At 42.6% G+C, this 16,683-nt stretch overlaps 1 pseudogene; it reads right to left on the reverse strand.

Annotated features, from left to right (window-relative positions):
* Positions 1 to 322: 322 nt before the first annotated feature.
* LOC148028785 (uncharacterized) lies at positions 323 to 11,392 on the reverse strand (annotated as a pseudogene).
* Positions 11,393 to 16,683: the final 5,291 nt, after the last annotated feature.

The following is a 16,683-nucleotide window of genomic DNA, read 5'->3' on the forward strand; positions in this document are numbered from 1 at the left end:
ATCCCTTCCTTATCCTGAATCTTGGCCTTCACATTGTCGATAGTGTCAGAGGACTCAACCTCTAACGTGATTGTCTTGCCGGTCAAGGTTTTCACAAAGATCTGCATCTTGTCGACCGCAGAAGAGAGCCGAGCTCCAGACGCGCTCCTTCGTCGTTCAGCCCCTTTTTCTCTTCCATCGTTCGCTTACCTTAGTCACTGCAGCTTTAGACTCCTACAATGCTTCCTCACGGTTGGACAACAAGACTTTGCCATCATCGGAGTTCATCGAAGCTTTGTCGTGGCCTCCCATTCCTTTCGAGCTCATCGGAGTCCTTTTTTGTTTACTGAGAGGAGTCCCAAGATCTCTTATCATCCCACCAATTCTGCATTCCGTGCCTTCCCTTCTCCTCTGCAATAATGTCTTCGTTTTCTTCTTCCCCATTTGCCGAGAACTCCTTCGATTCCCAAATTCGCCTTCCACTCAGAAAAACGACCTCTATTTTTAAAAAAAAACCCAGAAAAGCAGTCCTTTCCTTCTATCAGAAAAGCGGCCCTTCTCACAATACCCCCATTTCATTACTTCACAGTCCAGCCATTGAACCATGTACTCGAGGTGCTGTCGCAAGTACAGTGAGAGCTTAGTTGATATTCGTCACGAACTTCCATTATCAATCTTCGCCAACGAAAATGTTGCTAAAGCAGCAGCAACAGCAAGCACAGCAATTAGAGAAAAAACTATGACAGACCAGAAAGTGTTCTCATAAGTTGATAAGATCCAAATTTCTGCATTCGCATCCTCAACATATCCTGATAATGCTTCACCCGATTCTCTAGTCACAAACACAGCATATATATGAATGCCTTGGGAACTTCCAGCCACTGAACAGAAAATTATCCACATGATGTCCATTATGTCTTCAGCATTTATCTAACTTGGATCTTCCTGATTGAGTGACTGGTCATACAGAGCAGGCAATTCCAGAGACAAAGCACTTGTCTCCTTACAAAACACACGAAGTTCATTTACACAAATGTCCAAGTAAAGCTTTTTGGTCTTCTGAATATCAGTATCAAACTTGATAAATGCATATGGTCTTGCAACTGTGTCAACAATGGTCCCCTGTTTGATCTCCCAAACATTCCTGTAAACTGCTTTCAAATCATCACGAATCTGCTGAACTTTCTGTATAGAGCCATCTTCAACTCTAAGTTCCAAAGTCCCATGTCAGTCAGATCATTCAGAAGATGCTTGTTCACAACCACAAATTCACCACTGAGTACTCTTCGGCTGTATATATTTGAGGTATATGATTCAAAACACTCATTATTGTCAAGTATCTGACTTGAAAACACATCCCAGAAATCTTCACAACTAATAATCATAAACTTGTCTTCTTGATCCTGTTCAACATAGACTGAAAGCAATCCTTCATACTCGCTACTATATTCATACGCAGAAAAATATGTACAAAGTACCAAATCCCATGCACAACTTTTGGGTGGTTTACACACCTCGAATGCGCAGCAATACGACACCGAGCGAGGGGAGCTTCGTGATATTTGTGTGACTAGGCACTATGCCTATATGTTATGGGATCTCCCTATGAGGAGAAGGAAAGGTAAATGTTGGACTACATATTAGCTACAAATGCATAATTAAGTCTATTTAGTGTACATCAGTGTATTACAGACGCTCCTGGCCCGCGAGACTGTTGTTGCACTGAATTCGCATGGGGTGGTTTGTGAAGTTGCTCACCGCAGGGATGCTAAGCGAGATGGGAATAATAGATCAAGATTTACTCAAGATAATTGAAGTATTTTTGGTATTGATGAAGAATGAATTTCCAAGTAATAAGGGATAAATTTGAATCAAGGAAAGTTGCTAAAGAAGCACAAGAATTGAACCTTCAAGTACTGTATGGCTAAGTGGAAGGGCTTTTTCAAGTTGGAGTATACAAACCTCGAGGCACAATTGAGGAAATGTATTATTTGTGGATTTGGTAGGCAGATATTAAGGTTGATTTTAGTATTTGATGGTAAACAAGAGCTAGAAGACCAATGGAAAAGACCAATGATGCCTAGCTTGGAAATTCGAACGGCCACAATCGCTTGTCAGCAATAATCATCAAAGAAGCTCCATAATAGGGGAGAGGAAGCATTTCGGACGTAAAAATCGCAGGGCTCGTAGCACCAACTGCAGCCTGATCAAGTATGGCAGCAGCTTCTTTGTCGTCACACTTCTGCAGATTCTTCTGAATAGTATATTCAGCTTCTTTTGTTAAATCCTCGACAGCTTTACATTCCTTGACAGCTTCCTATTGCTTCGTCTTCCTTTGTCCATATCTCCGATCACAGCATCGTCGTCAGTGCTAATATGTCGTCACCTTCTTCTGCCATTGCAGCGATGATATCTTTACCTTCTCCTCTCCTCTTTCCCCTTTATACTGCAATAGGTACATCACTCCTCAGTCCGCCGCCTTTCACGTACTTTTGCTTTGTTCCGTTCCTCCTCTTCGACTGTAGGTCATCGTTGTCGGCTTCTCTTCTACTACGTTCTTAATTATCGGCCTTCGGCTTCGTCTGAGGCTTCTGCACTATCACCTCCCTCGTCGACATTATCAGCTAATTGTCTTCGTTTTGCTGCCAATATCGTTGTCATCCACACTCCTCCAGAAAGCATAATCATCGATGCGATCACGATCAGATTTATTCATGATGGCAAAAGGCTTCGCAAGATATAGTGAAGCAGAGCTCTTTCACGCACTCCTGGATATGCGAGGGCTCCACATGATCCATGTCCTCCTCGCATTCAGCTTCTTCTTTGGCTTCCTGTGTAGCCTTTGTGGAGCTTCACCAGTGGCCTCCCTATTTTTTCCTCTCTGTCGGCCCCCATAGTAGCCTTTTTAAACTTTAAAAACACTCATTAATGGTGCTTGCTTTAACGCAATAAAGCTCGTGATTTAAAAAAGCTTATATTTTTGTTGATGTCACTTTTTTTTCAATCTGTGTCATCTCTTTTGTCATCAATCTCATCGTGTTGTTTGAGCATCATTTTGACATGTAACAAGTTCACACCTTATCATCTATTCTCATTTCTGGCTGTTTCATATAGAATATTTAACATTATCCTAATTGCTTGTGATCATTGCTCATGATTAAGCCATGATCAAGAGCCAAATAGCACCCCTTTTTTTTTTCTATCCTTAGATGACGAATTCCATAATAGTTTCCAATCCGAGTACATGGGTATGTCAAGCAATCCGTTGTGTCACATAGGTAAGGAAACCTTTTAGAGTTTAATATCCCATGCACCTAGCTTATGCAAGCAGGATCCCTTCCTTGAAAGTTTTTATGTCTGATCTTAATGCCTCTCATCAAATTAAGAGAGTATACATATTCAAGAAGAATGTTGTAGAGACCCAATAGCACCATATACACTCAATATGGCTAATGTGCCCTTTGCACAAGATCAGGAGATTGATGAACTCTCACCTTGTGAAACAACTTGCAACCTTCTCAAGATCACTATTACAATACATATTTACAGGCAATGACATGGCAAAAGCATGTTTTGTCCACAAGGCATTGAACTGAAAGAATCCTCATGGCCTTCATACATACTTTAATGTTGTACAACTAATCAAACATTACCCCACAAAAATTATGAATGTATTGTGCCTTGCATTTCTACTTGTTTTCGTGCATAATGCAAACAAAAAAGATACAAACAACAGAAAATAATTCCCTAATGACACTGACTTAAGAGTCCAAAATCTTGGCAAAAAATTCCACCCTCAAGTTTGCAATGGTAGACACGTAGCGTCACGACATCCACCCCCTCCAAACCTGTACATCCTCCGGATGGGCCACAGCTACCCATCCTTATCACCGCCAAGCTCGATGGTCAATCTAGTCTCACCATCTTTTGCAAAAGCATCTTCAATGTCCACATCTTCATCTTCATCATCTCTTGGCTCAAGTTCATCATAAATCGCATCATCCATCTCCTCAAATGCATAGGCTGCATCATCTGTTCTCTTGAATAGTTTGATTCTTTTCCCTACAATCGGAATCCGCAAGACCGTACCATTAAGCTCTACTAAAGAATATATAGCATTGTCATGGACATGCTACACTAAATAGGGCCCAAACCATCGTCTCAAAACCTTGCAGATAGCACTATATTAGTTGTCTAGATTGCTGTCATAGACCAACATCCAATCTCCCTCTTTTATCTCTTTAGGCCTCAATTTGTGTCTGCTATCAAAGTGGTATTTGTTGCAAGTTCTAGCCTCTTTGAGCTTTTGAATTGCTTTCTCAATATCTTCAAGTCTTCTTTCCAACTGACGAATAAAAAGAGCCAAAAGATCTTCCCTAGTCATCTCTTCTTATTGCCATGGTAACGCACTCCAAGTAAGTGTGCAAGTCTCTATACGCATGAATGGCTTCTGTCCATACATTAACTTAGCTGGCATATAACCTGTAGTCACATTGTGAGTAGTGCAATTGGCCCATAAGGCATAAGGCAACAACCTAGGCCACTCTCGAACCCGTCCACTGAATGCTTTGGCCAAGGCTTTCACAATTGGCGGATGGCCTCTTTCGCTCTTCCCGTTTCCTTCTGGATTATATGCCAAAGTCAAAGTGAGTTTAATGCCAAGGCGAGAGAAAAACTCCCTAGCCTCATCAGCATCCAAATCACCTCTATCTGCAGTAACTTTTCCAATACATCCATACCTACAAATAACATCCTCCAAAAGAAACTTACAAGCCACTGATGTAGATGTAGCGGGAGCTCACACTCAACCGCCAAGACCCACGGACTGCTTATTGTTTCAAGCATTCCAAGGAGCTCTCATGGCTATCTCTCACCTAGCCTACGTGTTGTCCATCCTCTCAAGGTGTAGTGAGCTTACCTTGATGCCAAAATGAGTTGCCTCCTCTCTCGCACACGCTGGTAGCTTCACGATCCTAGATGCTAGCTCAAGCATCCTCAAGCCTCCTCCATATCCAAGCTCCATCCACCATAGCTGCGTGTACGAGAAAAGAGAAGAGAGAAGAGGAAATGGTGAAGAGCTTCACCCTCTTGATCCCTCACTCCCACACACTCCCTCACACTCTCACACTCCCTCTCTCAAGAGCACACACACAAGCAAGGTGAAGAGAAGAAGAGAGGACTCTTGTTAGCCACACACCAAAGAATGAGATTCTCATTCAATTTTCAACTTTATATACAAAACCCTAAAATCCCGTGGGCACCCATTCATTTTTACATGACCGGCCGTTGTAGCAAGGTCCCTTTTTCTAATTCCCTCTTCTTGCTTCATGCCCTAAGCCTATACTCGTCGATTATTTTACAAATGGCAGGGGAGGGAGCTTGGTGCTCTTTTATAAGAGTTTTTAGAGTTTTTTGAGGCACTTTTCATTTAAAATTGCACTTTTCGCCTTAGCTTAGCTTTAGGGACTGCCTCTACAATGAAGTAACATATGGTACATCAGGAGATGAAGAGGTTGTCAAACAAATCTTTCCCAAGAAAATAGAGGCACAGTCCCTAACAGTGGGCACTGTAAGCCAACTATCGAAGGAAGCAAAGTCTTTGTCCATGGGAGAGTACCTCTTGCCTTAACTAGACTTGACTTCTGAAATCACTTCTGATAATGAAATAGAAGCATGGATGTACTGTTCTCCTTGTTACATGGTAGTTACAGAGTCAGAAGCAGAGATAGAAGCAAAGACAGAGCCAGAGACAGAGGCATAAGCAGAAGCTGACATAGAGGCAGAGGATCTATTCTTCTCCTACAAATCCTCTACAGAAGCAGAGACAGAGCCTCCAGAGGAAGAGGATGAAAATGATGAGGAGGAAAACGAAGCAGGTTATGAAAGTGTAGATGAAGAAGTTTCTCTGATAGGCAGATGATCTTGTTGATGTTCCTACATAGAGACCTCAGAGGCCAAAGATCTCGGGGTGTTGGATGGAATGACCATGGTTCCATTTGGGTTGACCAATCGACCACGAAGTATGCAAAATCTGCATAAGCAATGGATCAAAGGTATAAAAATTAAGTTCACCAGTGGCTCATGTCGCCCTGACTATTTATTCTGGAGAAAAGATGATGATGATGCCCCTTGTCAATAGAAGCCAGAGCTATCAGAACCATGGCTTATAGAAGGTATGTGCTATGTGACATTCCTAGACGCATCCTTTGAAGATGAATCCCTAAGTGCAGAAGACATCACCACTCACACAGAAACAAACAAAGCTCTGATACCCTTTCAGCAATTCCAAAATACAAATGAGTCATTTGTTCAAAAGGAGGACACTAGTTCTAGTGAAATATCAGACGATGACACTACTCTCTTGAAGGAGTCAGACCTCTATCAAGAAACAATCTGTGGGACATTTATCCGCAATGTGGAAGGTGAAAGGCAAGTGACGTTCTTGGATACTGACGATACTGAACGTCACCTAAAAGTGGGTCTCAATATTCTAGAAGAAGAACTAGTGGTCTTGCGAGACTTATTAAAGGAGAACTTAGACGTGTTTTCTTGGTCGTATGAAGATCTAAAGGGGATTGATCCCACAGTATACCAACATCACATTGACCTAGAGCCTGATGCCAAACCTGTAAGGCAAAGATAACGGCGTATGAATCCTAATTATTCAGCTCAGTTTGAATTATTGAAGCTCCTTGAAGCAGAGTTAATTTATCCCATGGCTAACAGTGAATGGGTTTCACCCATTGTGGTTGTACCCAAGAAGAATGGGAAACTTCGAATATGTGTGGACTTTCGAAAGCTGAACTCAAAGATGAAGAAGGATCATTTCCCTATCCCTTTCACAAACCAATTGTCGGACACAGTAGCAGGCCATGAGCTATATTCCCTCTTGGATGGATTCAGCTGGTATAACCATGTCCAAATCGTAGAAGAGGACCAATCAAAAACAACCTTCACAGCAAAATGGGGAACCTATGCCTATAGAGTGATGTCGTTTGGGCTTTGTAAGGCTCCTGCCACCTTCCAATGAGTAATGATGGCTGCCTTCCAGAATCATCTGCATGATTTCATTGAGGTGTATCTCGATGACTTCTGTGTCTATAGCTTAATCCGTGAGCATTGGGGACACCTAGAGAAATGTTTTGACAGATGCCGAGAGTATGGGATTTCTCTCAACCTCGAAAATGTGACTTTGGCGTCTCATCAGGAGTTCTTCTGGGCCATATTGTCTCTGCACAAGGGATTGCAACAACTCAGTGAAGATTGAGAAGATTGCCACCTTGACAGCACGAAAAAACCTCAAGAAATTGAGAGGATTTCTTGGCCATGTGGGCTACTACAGAAGAATTATTGCACATTTTGCAACCAAGGCAGCCCCTCTGCACAAGCTCCTAAGAAAAGATGTGGATTTCCTTTGGACTGATGATTGCAAAGAAGCCTTTAATACCCTAAAATAGTGCCTCATCCAAGTACCTATCTTGCAGTCTCTTGATTGGATGAAGGAGTTTCATGTGTACCCAGATACATTAGTTGAAGGGCTAGGTGCTGTCCTATGTCAAAATGGCCCCTCTAAACTAGATCAACCAATCTATTATGCAAGTCGAAAAGTAACTAATCGAGAGTAGAACTACATAGTGACAAAGCTTGAGTGCTTAACAATGGTGTTTACACCGGAGAAGTTTCGACACTATCTACTATCAATGCATTTCAAGTTCTATGTGGATCATGAAGCCCTGTCCTTCCTGATGAACAAAGCAGATGTCAAAGGACGATTGATGAGATGGTTGCTCCTATTCCGGGAGTTCAATTTTGAAGTGGTTACTAAGCCTGGCCGTTCCCATGTCCTAGCCAATCATTTGTCACAGATTCCTCAAACTGCAGAAGAGGAATAGGGTGATCCAGACCTTCCTAATACTTCCTTGTTTCTAGTCAAAACAATTACTCCCTGGTATGTAGACATTGCCAATCTCCTGGCAACTCAACAGTATCCTCCTGGCATCTCAAGCCGTGATAAGAAGAAGCTTCTGTTAGAATCAACTCCCTACACCTTGTTAGGCGGTGCACTGTACGAGAGGCAAAGGTGAAGTATTGCGAAGATGTGTTGCAGGAGACGAAATCGGCATAGTATTGAAAGCATGTCATGACAAACCATGTGGTGGACACTTCGTAGGAGAAGCAATAGCCAAGAAGGCTCTGTTAGCGAGATACTGGTGGGGCCGACCCTCCACAAGGATGCATATGACTATTGCAAGAGGTGCGATGCTTGTCAGCGAATGGGGAAACCCACCAAAACAAGTGCCATGTCACTGCAACCTATTTTTCCCCTAAAGCCGTTCGAGAAGTGGGGGATTGATTTCGTGGGTCCTATTGATCCGCCTACCAGACGGAAGCAGAACAAATACATCCTGGTATGTACAGATTATGTCACAAAGTGTTGTAAAGCTAAAGCTCTGAAGTGGGATGATGGTAACAACGTAGCCCTATTCATGTACGAGAATATCATCACCCACTTTGGCAATCCCTTAGAGCTGGTAAGTGATAGAGGTACTCATGTCCTTAACAAGATTATGGAAGAGCTAATAGAGATGTATAAGATCCGCCATCACAAGTCCACTCCTTACTATCCCAGAGCCAACTGCCAAGTTAAAGTCACCAACCACATCCTCTGCTCAATCTTGACAAGAATGATTGCCACTTTCTGAGGATACCAAAGTTCGCATTGTAGCTCATTTTTGCTGGTATCTTGCTTTCATGCATCAGTAATCCACCCCAAATACTCAAAAGAATATCCCCCAGTTGTTGATTAATCCAAATGAGGATGTAGTTATTGCTCATATGGATATTATGTATTACTTTGCACAGGCCTTCCCTACCAGGTTCATAATTTTACGGGAAAGGATGTGTTGTTTACAATACCTCCAAAATGTACTTCGGTACTTTGTAGATGAGAACAAACCCTTGGACCGTCTTAAATTTAGTATGCACATCAAGTCTCAAGGCCGGTCGGATCGCAATTTGTAATGGAGTGCTGCAAAGAAAATAAAATACTAACAATTAGAAATATGATTGTCAGTACAAAGGATATTGCAAAAAAATAAGCAAGCAAAACAAAAGAAAAACTTACAAAGTCCTCTAGATATGTCCTGTGGCCGCCACTCCCAAGATGATGGACCACTCTGGCCTCTACTAGTGCCCTCGCCACCTCGCGCTGCTGACTCCAACGTCTTGGAGAATCTGTAGCCTCCTCCCTCAGTCGGCGCCAGTCATCCGTGTCTAGCCACTCGGGCTTTGCAGCCCCACTCTTGAGTGCCTTGCGTACGTCCGTTCGTCTGTGTGACATATATGCACGCATGCAATCCATCATCCAACCCGTAGAAAATCTATCTGCTATGGCTGGAACCGGAAACTCCTCATGCAAGGATGCTACTGTGTAGTCCTTACTTCCCTCCGGTATGTTTTTCCAATGATCTAAGACGTTGTGCCAAAAAACTTGTTGGCACAACTCTCTCATGGGAGCCATCATCCTCCTCCCCTCATCATTCATGATGATGGCTCCTGACCTATCATTGACAAGATAGGCATATCCCTCTGGGGTATGCCTAAGATGGATCCTCTCCCACCTCCATCCACACTCCTGGGCATATCCAGGAGACCCCTGTACATCTGGTGTACCAACTGGGGTAGTATCTATCATCGGAGTAGCACCCATAGGGGTGTCACCTGTAGACGGCTGAGCAAAAGCCTAAGTAACTGGAGTAAACGTCCTTATAGGTGTGAAAAATCCTAGAGGTGACATAACTCCAGCAGAACGATGAGACGGAGACACCACGTCCGTGCCTCCACAGCATCCACCTGAGCCATGCTCCCTGGAATCGCCACGAGAGCAAGGAGTCACACATGTATCCTATCCCGACCATGGGCTCACTGCCTCTGTATCCCTACAACATCCCCCTGACCTTGAAGTACTCCCTCCCTCTAGCCCAAGTCTGGAGTATCGACCTCGTCTACTCGAAGCTGAAGCATCTAATCGCGCTGAAGTAGATCTAGTAGAGCAGCCTGACGATGATAGCTCGTGGTCCGCCATGTCTCTGAATCTTGCCATCTAATTTGGAGACATGCACGTGAAGATATCTTGCAACTTCTCATCGCTCATCCCTCGACTGATCCTAAAAAGGTCACCTACACAGACAAAAAATGATGTTAGCATAATCAATTTAAATCATACAAAGCACGATAATATAAATCCTAAAAAAATGATCTCACTTAAAATGCATATCTTATGTCGTCTTTAGAAAATGCAGACTTGAGAGAATGCATCATACCCATCAGAGTGCGAATAGACTTGACTACTTAGCAAGCTGCCCACATTCTTGAAAATATGCATGGGATCCAACAAGTGGTTGACCTGTAAGTGGTTCCAATATAACAACTCGTAGAAAACTAAGAACTACCGCATTCTGTTTGGATGTGACTCCACGTGGACCATTTTCAGCTCATACCAGCTTACGGCATTCATATGTATTGGAGGTCGTCCAAGAAAACCTTCCCTGAGCTCATGACCCTCTGGTAAGAAAGCAGCGTGTCCTTGATATACTATCTTCTTCATGGTTCATGACCTTCGAGAGTTTAATTGTGGCCCGCACAAATGCATGATAACCTGAGGTAACTAGACCTGTTCTAACACCTCTATCCAATGAATATAACTTGAACGAGATAAAATATAGATATTACCAACGAGAACGAAAGCCTATTTACCTGAGCACTCTCCGAATCCTGGAAAGTCATGCATCGTCCACATGAGAATGGCTCGAATATTGGTAGACCGTCGACCATCGCACTTGCTCATGTCTTGCACGGTGACTCCCTCCTCCCATAAAATCTTAAGCTCATCGACTAATGGACAAAGATACATGTCCATATTTTTGACTTTGTAGCGGCCGAGGACGAGTAAGCTAAGGATGAGATGTCCTTTCTTCATAGAGAGCCATGGAGGGATATTGTAATTGACAAGGACTATAGGCCACACATTGTAAGAAGTTGAGCGCAGACGAAATGGGTTCACGCCATCCATTGCAAGACCGAGCCGAAGATTCCTTGGCTCTCGGGCAAAGCCTGGGAAGGTAGAGTCAATGTGGCTCCATGCACATGAATCCATTGATATTCGTTGAACTCCATTTGTGGACCTATTTTGCATATGCCACGTTGTCAAGATCGCCGTGCCAGACGTACGAAACATGTGGTTTATGCGGGGGATAAGCAGAAAGTGTCTAAAAACTTTTTGAGGCATGGTTTGCCCTTGCAAGTCCTGTCGATACCTGTGAGCACCACACTTTGGAAATGTCTCCATAGTCACGTATTCTCCTCGAAAGAGTATGCAATTTTTGATACATGCATGGATGCTGTTGTAGTCCATGCCAAGCTTTCGTAAAACATGTCGTGCATCATCACGAGACTCATGTATGGTATTTCCAGGTGCTAATATATGATATTTTAATAACCTGATAAAAAATCATAAAACACCCTAAAAAAGAACAAATGCTTTTAATAATAGTGCCAAAAAGAAATCAACGAAGCGTACGTACAAGGTACCTAAACAACTCGGTCACACTCGCATCGCTCCACCCGTATTTTGCTTGCACACTTAGGAGTGCAAGCAGTGTCTTCAGGCGAGATACTCAGTACCCATCATATAATGGTATGGATGCTTCCTCTCTAAGCGGATCAGACGTCTCGACATCCATGGGAATCAATGCATCGATCATTGCCTCCATCTTAGGCTCCAAGACTGTAGGTAGGTCTAAAAGGCTGCCTGTCTCCTCTAGTATTGACGGTATAAATTGGGTAGTGCCTTCCAAGTGGTGGATTGGCTCATGCACTTTATCCATCGCACGTCCACGAACTCTTCTAATTGGCCGCAAAGGGTGCACTCCTCCTTGGGATGAGACGTCACCTCCCTGGATAGAAAATTTGCTAGCCACACTCAATCTTCTTGTATATGGTATTCAATTAGCTTGCGAGTACATGCATGATTGATATTAACTTTTCTTATCGTTTTCTGAAAATCCACAATCGCCTGATCAATGATCTCAAATTGAAACTCGCCAAAGCGTCGTACATGTTTTATAGACAATCGACATTTTCGTCTAATTGCCAGCTTGCATTGAGAGCAAGGAGAACACATTGATTAAGATATGCCTCGCGATCTTGAACAACAAGACCTTCATCGTTTTCCATTTTGTCTACATTACGACAAACAATCTGTTTTTGTTATCATTCTTTTTTTCTTTCTTAAATTGTTTGACAAGGGATTTCTTCTCTTGTAACTCAGCAAAAATTAACGTATGTAAAGTCTCCACCCACCCACCTACAGATTAACATATATATGTCAGAGTGTTTCCCGTCTCGTGATGTTGCACCGGACCTCACTATCGCTCTCTCTTTGATTTTTATCCATTCATTATCTCCTCTCCTTCCATTTCTCTCTCTTTTTCTCTTTCTTTATTATGCTGTATGTTTATTTCCCCTCTCTCGTTCCTTCTTCTTTTTTCTCTTCCTCCCCCTCTCTCATTTTCTTCAACGATCACGGCTACGACTACGATGAAGACCACGACCACGACCACGACTACGATGACCATGACCACGACCACGACCACGACCATGACCACGATGACCATGACCACAACCGTGACCACGACCATGACTACGACGAGCACGACCACAACTACGACTACGACCATGATTATGACTACGACTACGACCACAACTACAACTATGACTACAACCATGACTACGAACACAACCACAACCACGACTACGACTACTTATATAGAGAGGAAGAGAGATACAAGAGTTAGGGAGAGAGTAAAGTTAGAGAAGAAGAGGAGAGAAGTGAGAGAGGTAGAAATAGAAAGAGAGATAGAGAGAGAAAAGAGATAGGGGGAGAGAGAAGGATTTAGGGAGAGTATAGGAAGAGAGAAAGAGGGAAGATTGAGGGAGAGAGAAGGGTTGAGAGAAGAGAGAGGAGAAAGAGAGAGAGATCCGACTAGAGCATTTGACACCCATAGCCAACACACCGTGGAGAACACAAGCACAAATTGACATTGACTTATGGCAATAAAATCCACCACAAAACAATAGTTATAATACTTAAGGTAGGATTTCAAAGTCTTACTGATTTCAATCGGTCATGGATGCCATACTATGGGTAGGTTGCACTCACTAAGAATAGAATTGTCTTTTCTATCTCATCTTCTCTCCATCATCAATAGAATTCCCCTTTACCATTTACAACTCACCCACCTTCTCTCCACACTATTGCACACTATAATCTCTATGAGTGCATGAGATTGGGATCTCCACAAATACCAAAGCATGATCTCTAGCTTGCTACTCATGGAAGAAACCTTAAAATAGTTATTATACTCAAATATATGCTTGTTAGAGCAAAAATTTGTTCCTAAGACTATTCTAAGGATGAAAAAGGGTTAATGATAAAAGAGTATCCTTCCTTGCAAGTGATATTACATTATATTTATTAATTAAAATTGATAGTTGAAGATGAGTTTCCTAAGAGATCTTGTGGTGATGAACATAAGGGACAATCTAGAAGTTATGTAGAAAATAACCTTTACTACCTAGGCTATTCATCATCTAATGTACTAACAGGACTAGTAACTTTAAATAATGTAAGATAAATAAAGTACAATGATATACTTGGTATGGAATTGTTTATCTTTAGTACTAGTTATTATTGTACTTAACATAACAAGGGTAAGTTATTGTGGATCGTATCTTCTTTTGCGAAGTATATGAATGATGTTGTTTTAGTTTTTTGTATTTGTCTTTTTAAGAAGAGATTGATTTTTATGGAATATCCAAAGTTATTTTTGGATTTACGTTATGAAAAATGAATGTTTTTCTAACTGATAGGCTGATTGCCTTCATGTATACTTCTACAAAAGTTCTTGTGCTCTCATAGGTGGATATTTGGTTACACACTAAACCTCCCCCAAGGTTAGTGGCTAGATCCCTTCACCAAGGGGATAGTTTGAGCGTGGTGGAGGCTAGGAAAAGCCCCATGTATGAGAGCTCTCTTTGTAGGAATGACATTATGCTAGGAAGTACAAGTGTGCTAGGGTTCTCTAGCCATATATCCCTTAGGTTTGTTGAGGATCGGCCTAACCCCTATGAGCCTAGGATGAGCTTATTCTAAGGTCTTATTTCATTTTCTCTCTTTCTCTCCCTCCCTCACCCTCACCCTCTCTTTCTCTCTTTCCCTATTAGTTTTAATGATTTTTCTCTCTTTTTCTCTCTCCTCTCCCTCTCTCATTTTTTCTCTCTCCTCTCCCTCTTTCATTTCCTTTTCTCTCTTTCTCTCCCTCTCTCATTTCCTCTCCCTCCCTCACCCTCACCCTCTCTTTCTCTCTTTCCCTATTATGTTTAATGTTTTTTCTCTCTTTTTCTCTCTCCTCACCCTCTCTCATTTTCTCTCCCTCCCTCACCCTCACCCTCACCCTCACCCTCACCCTCACCCTCACCCTCACCCTCAACCTCTCTTTCTCTTTTTTCCTATTATGTTTAACATCTTTTCTCTCTTTTTCTCTCTCCTCTCCTCTCATTCTTTTCTCTCTCCTCTCCCTCTCTCATTTCTTCTCCCTCCCTCACCCTCACCCTCTCTTTCTCTCTTTCCCTATTATGTTTAATGTTTTTCCTCTCTTTTCCTCTCCCTTCCCCTCTCTTTCTCTCTCCCTCCCTCTCCCTTTCTCATTTCCCTATTATGTTTAATGTCTCCCTCCCTCTCTCTCCCCCTCCCCCTCTCTTTCTCTCTCCCTCCCTCTCCCTCTCCCTCCCTCTTCCTTTCCCATTTCCTCCCTCTCTCATTTCCTCTCCCTCCCTCTCCCTCTCCCTCTCCCTCTCTTTCTCTCTCATTTCCTCTCCCTCTCTCAATACATACGAATTATACCAAAAACAACTCCCTCCCTCTCTCATTTTCTCTCCCTTTCCCTCTCTCTCTCTTTCTCTCTCCCTCTCTCATTTCCTCTCCCTCTCTCAATACACACAAATTATACCTCATTTCCTCTCCCTCCCTCTCCCTCTCCCTCTCTCAATACACACGAATTATACCAAAAACAAGTAAAAGAGAAAGAGAAAACTCCCTCTCCCTCTCCCTCTCTCTCCCTCCCTCTCCCTCTCCCTCTCTCTCCCTCCCTCTCCCTCTCCCTCTCTTTCTCTCTCATTTCCTCTCCCTCTCTCAATACACACGAATTATACCTCATTTCCTCTTTCTTCTCTCTCCCTCTCCCTCTCTTTCTCTTTCTCTCTCATTTCCTCTTCCTCTCTCAATACACACAGATTATACCAAAAACAAGTAAAAGAGAGAGAGAGAAAACTCCATCTCTCTCTCTCTCTCTCTCTCTCTCTCTCTCTCTCTCTCTCTCTCTCTCTCTCTCTCTCTCTCACACACATTTTCTCTCCCTCCCCCTCTCCCTCTCCCTCTCTTTCTCTCTCATTTCCTCACCCTCTCTCAATACACATGAATTATACAAAAAACAAGTAAGAGAGAGAGAGAAAACACAAAAGCAAAGCAAGAATGGGCAATGCACTCACCGTAAAGACTCGAAGAAGGGTTTGGTGGCTCCTCTTCGTGACGACGGCTCCTCTTTGCCCTCCGTACACTAAATCCTCCTCTTCTTCGCAAATAGTGGCGATGGCAGTGAGAAGCCTTCTTTCTCTCTTTCTCTCCCTCTCAGCAAGATGGTTGCTCTCCATCTCACTCTCCCTCTCGCTTTCTCTTTCATCGTGAATGTGTGAAAAATGACGCGCTCGGGTTTAGGCCCGCGTTCTTTTGCTCTAGGTACCGTTGCTATTAGCATCGTGCGACGCTAATAGCTATGCAAATAGTGATGCCACTATTTGTCATTGCTAACGCGCGTCGCTATAGCCTCATATCCTTGTAGTGTCTTTTGCAGCACAAATTTTGAGATATCTCTCTGTGCGTTGCTCGCATGGAAAAACGTCCAACACAAAAGTTGTAGATCTCACTGTTTTCAATAATGTTAGCGAGATGTTTTTAGAGATCAGGTTTCTATTGCGAGATATTTTAAAATGAATTCACTATGTCTTTTTTATGAAAAGCAGCTTTTTAAACTCTACTCTTAACTTATGGTCCATGCAACCACCTTGAGCCATAGATAAGGAGAGTTCATTAGATTGCCTTGGGCCTCAACCTTAAGATTGACTTCCCACAAAATCTTGTGTCATCTTAGACCTTAGAAAGAGAAAATCACTTCTCTCCTCACTCCTAGAGGATCACGTCTCTCGTCTTTCTTAGTGAGAGAATTACCTCTCTCGTTTTTCTTAGTGAAAGAATTACTTCTATTCTTAATTCATTAAGAGAGAAAAGACCTTAAACCCTGACTTGTTAGGCAGAGGATGACCCCAAATGAATGCAATGCTCATTACACACAAGTAAACATTCCTAGGCATCCCCAGATACACACATAAATACATATACACAATGGTAATGCACTTCTTGCTCTTAGAACTCAATACATCTTCATTTATGTGTAACTCCTTAGTTCTTGTGTACACTCTCACACTTGGTAGACACTTCCTTCCCCCCTTATAACTTGTACTGCATGTGCCAGATATCCCAATCACACTGCTTTGATCACCCCATTAAGTGATGCACTAGGAACACTGGTC

This window comes from Lygodium microphyllum, chromosome 11 (genome assembly GCF_053477565.2).
Source record: "Lygodium microphyllum isolate KBCC chromosome 11, Lygodium_microphyllum_v1.1.10, whole genome shotgun sequence".
Classification (NCBI taxonomy): domain Eukaryota; kingdom Viridiplantae; phylum Streptophyta; class Polypodiopsida; order Schizaeales; family Lygodiaceae; genus Lygodium; species Lygodium microphyllum.